At 37.6% G+C, this 8,322-nt stretch overlaps 1 protein-coding gene across 5 annotated transcripts in view; it reads right to left on the bottom strand.

Moving 5' to 3' along the window:
- The window catches only part of LOC108774817 (uncharacterized), a 24,009-nt gene extending 18,074 nt beyond the window's left edge, over positions 1–5,935 (bottom strand). Inside the window, exon 1 of one of the 5 annotated variants that reach the window (XM_018541015.1) lies at positions 5,889–5,935. The gene's annotated coding sequence lies outside the window, so the exon portion shown is untranslated. Of the gene's footprint in view, positions 1–5,348; positions 5,617–5,888 lie in introns of those variants that run through there. The other 4 variants (XM_018541014.1, XM_018541017.1, XM_018541018.1 and 1 more) reach the window with 4 other exon arrangements.
- Between the last annotated feature and the right edge of the window lie 2,387 nt (positions 5,936–8,322).

The following is an 8,322-nucleotide window of genomic DNA, read 5'->3' as shown; positions in this document are numbered from 1 at the left end:
TGTGGGGGGGGGGGGGGGGGGGGGGGAAAGAGAGTTAAATTCTAACGACAGATCAAATTCAATCATCGCGATATTTATTATTGATGCAAAAGGTTGTTGTGTAGATTTAACTAGAAATACTCCGTTTTGTGTGTGTGTGTGTGTGTGTGTGTGTGCTTCGTCACTGTTTTTCAGCTCGATCGTATACACGGTATCAATAACGCACGGTCGATGCCGCGCGCTGTTTATTTTCTCCGGAGGTAAAGCGGCCGTACAGGATGCCCGGGCGTGTATTTGCGCGAATAACGGAACCACGGCGATGTTGGAGTACAGGCAAGAGAAGAGAAAGGAAAAAGAGGAGGGAGAGAGAGAGAGAGAGAGAGAGAGAGTTGCGAGTGACGCGAAAAGAGACTGATAGAAACAAGGTAGATATCTGAAGGAAACCAAGAACTTGTATAGCAAGACTCCGTAATATCCATTTTGCGATTTTGTCGATAGGCATAATGTGACTTTAATGCTTGATCTAAATATCGATAAAGGTAACACAAAAGAGACTATTTCAACGTTCAGGATAGAAATGAAGTAAGCCCATTATTTGTCAAATTATTTGTAAAATCCATTTCAAAATAATAAACATAGAAATGGCATTGTAAGAGTCAAATAATTAAGAGCGATATTCTAAACAATAATTGGACCATATATTTTTAATTTTAGCTATTGTGACAAAACTTAAAACTAACTTATGATATAACATTAAATGATGGAGATATATTACATTAGATTACATTACATTACTAGTTTCGACCGCAAATTCTGGTCCTCTTCAGATTAGGTATTAACGTTGAAATATAAAATTATAGATATCAGCATCAAGACTTATGAGAAAATTATAGAATTGGTATATAAATCTGTAAAAACAATTAGAAGTTAAATGACTATGGATTTAAGTGAACATGGAATATTAAAACAACTATGAGTTCTAGAATTTAAAATTATAGATTTTTGTATCAAGACTTATGAACATATTATAATTAGAAATTAAATAATTCTAAATTCTAAAAAATTATCAATGTGTGTGCAAACATACCGAAAGATTTATATCTCAATTTAAAAATGTTAGTTGATCCGCGTATCAATGCATGTACAATTAATAGTAAAAAAAAAAAAACAATAGATGTCAAAAAACAGTTATCAGTCAATAGAAAATGAATAAAAGATGATATGTCAAAAAAGTAAAAAACTGTGTCCCAATACATCGTGCAATCAATTATACAAAAAAAAAATTATACGTCAAACTTTCTCTTAATTATTTGACTCTTACAATGCCATTTCTATGTTTATTATTTTGTATAAAAAAAAGATTGTTTTTTTGTTTTCCTTAATTTTGTTTTTCTTAAATCCATTTCAGACACGATTTCGTACATTTCAAATGCTGCGAACGCGACTCAGTTTTAATAATAATAATATTGACAACGATCGTATCTAACCGGATTCTTCAAATTCACCGAGAACTGCGCTATACGGATATGATATTATTTTTGGACGAGCAGTTATTTGAGAACGTGAAGGCTTCACCGCCTGTACGAGGAGATATCTATACTTGTCGAAAAGTGTGGTCACTTTTCACAAGTCGCAAGTGAGTGCATTCACCGTGCAACCGGCTACCTAGGCGAGCACTCATGTTGCGAGGCAAACACTCTCTCGCGTTACGCGCGGAGTGACACAAGTGTTACTCTTGTCCGCTGGTACAATGGCACACCATACGCACGCCATGGTGCGTATGTGTTAGACCGGGAAGATCTCGTGTGATAAGGAGAAGTGGCGCACATAATAGAACTGGCTTGCAACAGTGCGCAGGTTCGATTCGATCGAGATGTCTGGAGGAATGATACTTGAATAGAGCGATTCACTCGAGTTCGACGTGTAATCGATGTTCATGCATTCGCATATTGGCGTTACGCTTCTCGTAAGAGTAAAACACAAGTGTTTCCGATTTTAAGAAAAGCAGACAAAAGCGCCTCGACTGGAAGGTCGTAGGCGAAAGTCCGATTAAGGATGTATCAGGTGTACAGTCTCTGCAAAAATGACTGAAATTACTTTCCGTATATAAATGTTAGATATTTTTCATTTTATTATAAAATTGTATTATTAAATAAAAATATTCAATATTTTTATTTAATATAATACAATTTTATAATAATATGAAAATTGCGTCTTATTTATCTTAATTATTTTTCTGAAAACGTATTTATTTCTTGTTGAAATAAATTTTTAACTCAAATTCCAAATCATCGGTAAACTTTGTGTTACTTGCAAATAATATAATATAGAAAAATTTGTAAAATACATCCTTAAGTCAGTGACACATAGAAAAACGTAAGCAGTAAAAAATGTGAATATAGTGAACAAATAAACATTTTTTATTTGCTACGTTGTTACATTTTCGACTGGCCGATTCGTTTTTTTATTTGTTAGATACCTACGTCTTATTACTTACATTTTTATTAAGTTAACTTTACTGCAGCAAAAGAGAAGAGAATAATTTTCGATCATATCGCGATATGTTCGTTACTCCCTTGACCGTATTAAAGTAAAATGATTCTCCAAATGTCCCACGGACCATTTTCGTCCGCGATGGGACCAGATAGTACCTATGCTTGTCAATCGATACGAACTCCGTGCATCATCTCTCTAAATTTCTCTTAAAGTAAAATCTCACTCCAAAAGAGTTAAAATATTGTTACTATTGAAAAATCTGCACTTTTGATTCAGAATAGCAGATTTTCTCTCTTTTGGAGCGAGATTTAATCCAAAGGAAAGAAATCTCATTCCTTTTTTAAAGCGAATCTCACTCCAAAAATATGAAATATATCACTACATGAAAGAGTGAAAATCTGCCACTCTCAATCAAGAATGCAAAATTTTCACTCTTTTTCGATAGTAGCTGTATTTTAACTCTTTTAGAGTAATATTTTACTTCAAGAAATTTAGAGATTCCTCCGTAATCCCCACTCTTATATCGCGAAGGCTTATATTGCGCAATCTCCTCAGCGTCAAATCATATAGTCGAGACAAATTAGATACAGTCATCGCCAATTACCAAGTTTTTATATAATGCTTTATTTTAGTAAGAATAATGCGTTGTCGTTACGTGTCTTTTATAAATCGATTAAACGACGGACAACAGATAATATTCTTGTTGCTTACGGCACTTGCTTAGGAATTTTTTTGACAACAGAAATCCTCTTGATATGGACATTATAACGCGCGTCTTTCGATACATCGCGAGTCACTGGTGATTATAAAAGGCCAAGACCCGGTTTCACAATTCATGGTTAGCTCTTAACCAACGTATTCCCTCGATCCCAAACAACATAAAGATTAAAATTGTGACAAAAAAAACTTTGTCGTCTTTTAGATGCAGAAAACGTCGTTATAACCCGAGTTAAGTAACTTGTTGTTTATCTTTTTCTAATTCTGGAATAGAAAAGAGATGAGAAATAAGTTGACCCTCGGTTAAGAGTGAATTGGGCCCAAGAGAGATAAGTGACCAGCCAGAGAGAGGAAAAAACCTGCTGGATAAACTGGTGTTGGCGCGAATTTTCGCTCTTACGAGGTTTTTCGCCGACAAGTTTGCTCGAGTAGGTCAAAATCAGGTCGCAACAGCGGAGAATCATAAACGACGCAAACGAGAGAAACATATTATATCATCCGCGAAGCCCAGATTCAATAGAACAAGCTACATTGACTGCACGAGACTTCGATTAATATCCAAGGACTCAGTTTGCTGGAACAAGCTAATGCGACGTTAAAATCAGTTAAAATTGAGCACATCGATGCCCCTGGTGGACTAGCGATCGCGCACATACAACTTTAATATCTTCGCACTACGCGAGCGTTGATTAAACGGACGTGCGTGTTATTCAGTCTTTCGACATGATCTCGAACGTTGAGATTAATCGAGAGAAAAAATGCTGCGTATATGTATACACAGTTTTATTAATCGTAATTAAGATGGGCATTTCCATTTAATATCAATCCCAAGCAGAACAAAAAGTCATTATAATATCATAATGGCGTCAAAATGGCTCCTAAATGTATATTAAACGTCACTTTTCGATGCAATTAAAATGCATTTTAAGTCAAAATGACGTTATCATTATTGTTTTGCTTGAAACATCTTCGACAAGAAAAAACAAAATGGACTATATATATACCGATCGAAGAGTTAATTAACACGGCAGAGATTCCGGAAGAGAAATTGTGAACGGACGAACACAGGTCGAAAGTATCGAAACTGTGCACGCGAAGAACGAAGGTCCGTTGAAACAATTGACTCGGGCTTCAGTCGAAATATAAAGCAGGTCATCCGAATGAAATGAATGAATCAGCAATAACGTTGAACGATGTCGCTTTGGTACGCTTCGATCGAGGCTGCTCGGTCGCCCAGTCCGTTCATTGATTCCCGAAAACGAAGTTGCGAGAGATTTCATCAACGGGAATGTTGACCCTTCGAAATTCCGATTTTTCCACGGTGAATTAATCCTGTCGCCATGGATTTCCGCGTAAAACGACTCGCGCGAGTTACTTTTTACCGGAAGTGACGATTTAATTTCGCAAGATTGGACGCGAGACGTTAATGGTACCGTAAAAGCACAGAGCGCGATCTTGGAAGTGCCTCGCAAATTGGAATTTTGCCAAAGCTTCGCACGTGGTTAAACAAGGACCGTACCTATTCTCGAGCTTCCGCAGCACAGGTTGTTTATCATGCGAATTATCGTTTCACTTCATACAAATTCAACATTATCTTTACGAATTAAAGAAACAGGCAGATCGATTAAATAAGATTAGATACTAACTCGTATCAATACGATCGACCCTTCGGATCAGTCACACATCGGTTAACCGATTGTAATTGACGATATTGCTCTCGTTCTCCGTCTCGAGACTGCATCCATGACGTAAATAGAGAAGAGAAAGATTAGTTAATCCTTGTGCGATATATATATGGATAGATAGATATATCGTGCGACCAGACCCTTTGAGATCAATTACACCGATTGCTCGCTGACCCTGTTCTCTCTGTCATTAAATCTGCCTGGATTTTCTCATCCCTTTTCATTTGCATGACGAGAGCTGGCGTTACGCCGGCGAAAAGTGGACGAGTACGTAACGGTAACCTACATCGCACAGTGCAACCAACCCTCTCCGGGTCACAGAGAGGTGCAACCCTCGAGAGGTGGACGCACGGAGCACTCGCATCGCGCCGCTTCGCGTTACATCCCTTCGGCGAATCTCTTAATGGTCTCTGATACGCCGAGAAGTACGAGGGAGACGCGTAATTAGACAATTTATGGCTTTATACTTACGATCCGGAAGCGACGGTACGTGCTTGGGAAGGGTCCTGTCCACTCTCACGGCAGGAGGAGAGGTAGAGAGAGAAGAGTGATGACGATACACGGCGGGCGATTACGAGACTGTATCACTGAACGCGTATACGCGTGCACCGCGGCGCGCATACCGCGACCGATACTACCTGCACCAAGTCCGCCGAGCGACTGGTGTTCCTGTTGCTTTGCATCCCGGCGATTCGCCTGGATTCGCCGCCCCGGCCCGCGCGCAACCGGCGCAACACACCAGCTTGGGCGCGCGCCGCGCGGCACCGACCGGCTCGGCTTGGCTCGTCAATGCGAGGTGGCTCCGCCGTACGTACATTTAACATTGACGCGGTACCCACGCCACGCGTACGTGGTTACGTACGTGTGCATGCCACCTCCATCGTCTTTCGCGCGCGCGCGTACACCTTTCCCGCACGTTTCCCACAGCTTGGCTCCATCGCGGCCGGACGGCACTCTCTCTCTCTCTCTCTCTCTCTCTCCCTCTATCTTCGAGCCGCGCATGTTACATACCTTCGTGCATCAACTCTCCTGGCTGTCCTCCTCCTCCTTTCTTCCACAGCATCCTCAATTATGCGCATCTTTCTTGATTTACGACGTATGACCGGACGTCTTAGAGCGCGGGTTGAATGCCGTCGTGATTTACAGAGGTGCTCTGAGGTGTACTCGAAAGCCAACGTCGATTAATCGATGTTTAAATTGGTTACCTCTTTCCTTCCAGAGGTTACCGACTTTCATTAAGTCTGCGATAAATTAAAAAATACATAAAAAATTAAATTACTACGGAGTATAAATATTGCCTGCAAGGAAGAAATAGAAAATGATAAATACTAGAAGGTGTAACAACTTATTTCATTCATTGCTAATCGTAACTTACAAGGTGAAAGTGGAAGGAAGTGAGAAAGTATATATATACCTACATAAATACCTATATTCCTTATCTTCACTGCTGTCTCGAGTATTAATCATGGTATATCTATTAAGCCACATTCTCCTCTCCTTTCCTGGTTCACTATATATAATGTTATCGATCGTCAATTATAATCAAGGCGTAACGACCGAGATTGTTGGCGTAGCGAGAAAGAAGCGTGTACATCTCGCAGTCTTCCGACGTTAAAAAACGCGGAAAAAGTAGGTTATTTTTACTTCGGATTTTCCTCGCGCGCCGGAACGACGCGGTGACGTGCACGAGGACGAGAGGAGGAGGATCAGAGGAACGCTCTATATATATATATATATATATATATATATATATATATGAGCTGTCGTGAGAAGATCAACTGAACCTTCAGTTTGCGGGACAATGAACGCGATATCTCTCGTTCTTTGGTCTTATAGAGATTTTACGTATTCCATTTGGCGCTTACAATACTTATGAGCGTTCTTATTTGTTCTTGTTTATAATAACAAACAACTATTGGATGAAATAATTTCACAAGTGTCGTGAGCATCAAGTGGAACGCACTTCAAATTATTTTGGCCCTCCCGAGGGAATTCTTGAATTTGCCGCGCATTTTTTCTGTGATATATATATATACAAAACACAATATTCATTCTTTTATTTTCTCTGAGGAGAGAGGGGAGGACGATTGTCGAAATGTTTTGTAAATTTAAATATATCTGAACATATAAAGTTTATACATATACCATATATAAACACATTTTTACACTTTTAATATATTTATAGCTCCAAAATATTCATTGTTGAGCCTTGTGTCTTAGGATGCGTTATAATATTAAATAAGAACAATTATTGATGCATTGTACGCATTATGCGTGAAACCCGGAACGCCTTATAATCAAAGGAATTAGAAAGGAGCATATACCACGACGTTGGATGGATTTTGCGAAAATATAATGTATTTCTTAGAATATTGAAACGAAATTTTTATTATTAGTAAACGATTCGGCCTTTAATCTGACCTTTATCATTAGTAAACGAAGGAATTAATTTAATATATTGCGAAGAACAATAGATATATTAAATTAATTCCTTCGTTTACTGATGATGGTCAGATTAAAGGCCGAATCGTTTAATAATAATAAAAATTTCGTTTCAATATTCTAAGAAATACATTATATTTTCGCAAAATCCATCCAGCGTCGTGGTATATGCTCCTTTCTAATTCCTTTGTTTATTACTAAACCACATTAAACTTATATTATTGTTTATATCATACACAAGCATTAACATATGTGTCTTGTGCCTTATAATTTATAATCTTTTTTATATACATATATCATCGCATTATTATATATGTATGTTACATTACATGTGAAAAATGATTCAAGTCCTTTAATTATATATGTATATGCGGCGAATTAAACTTAAGTTATAAGTGAATCGTTATAGAAGACACGGTCAATATATACAAATGCTTTAAAGCGTTTTTTAATTGGTCAATTTGTAAAATTCTTTCTTTTAACTGTTCTGTCAAATGCTTCAAAGCATTTGTGACAAGTCTTTTGATCACAGTCTTAAAGATATAAGTAAATGTAATTGCGGAAGCGGAAGGTCTCATGTAACTCGACGCCTTGGATCAATAATAAAGATCATATATGTAATGCATACGATATAAATTCATATATAAATTTAAATTTATAAATGCAACAACGGAGATTGTCAAGCAACGCAAACTTTTAGCTTATGTGTTAAAAGTAAATTCAAGAAGTATAAGCTTACTGAAAAAACGGAAAAAAATAGATCCGCATCATTCTTCCTGTATTCAAAATGACGAATGAATTAGAAGCCTTTCAGCAAGAAGGAAAAATCGAAAGAAGAATTTTCCCAGATAGCACATGATATTATTCTGAAAATGACACAAGATATAATATATTCAGGATGTTTCTATATACTTCCACTTATTTCTTACTTAAGAGCAATAAATAAATATTAAAACAGTATGTACAGAAAGAAGCATGTGTGTATGTTGTATGTATGTACATA

Source organism: Cyphomyrmex costatus, unplaced genomic scaffold, assembly GCF_001594065.2.
Source record: "Cyphomyrmex costatus isolate MS0001 unplaced genomic scaffold, Ccosl1.0 scaffold275, whole genome shotgun sequence".
In the NCBI taxonomy this organism is placed as follows: Eukaryota; Metazoa; Arthropoda; class Insecta; order Hymenoptera; family Formicidae; genus Cyphomyrmex; species Cyphomyrmex costatus.
Note: the sequence above shows the minus strand (reverse complement) of the source record. Positions and strands in the feature narration are given on the sequence as shown.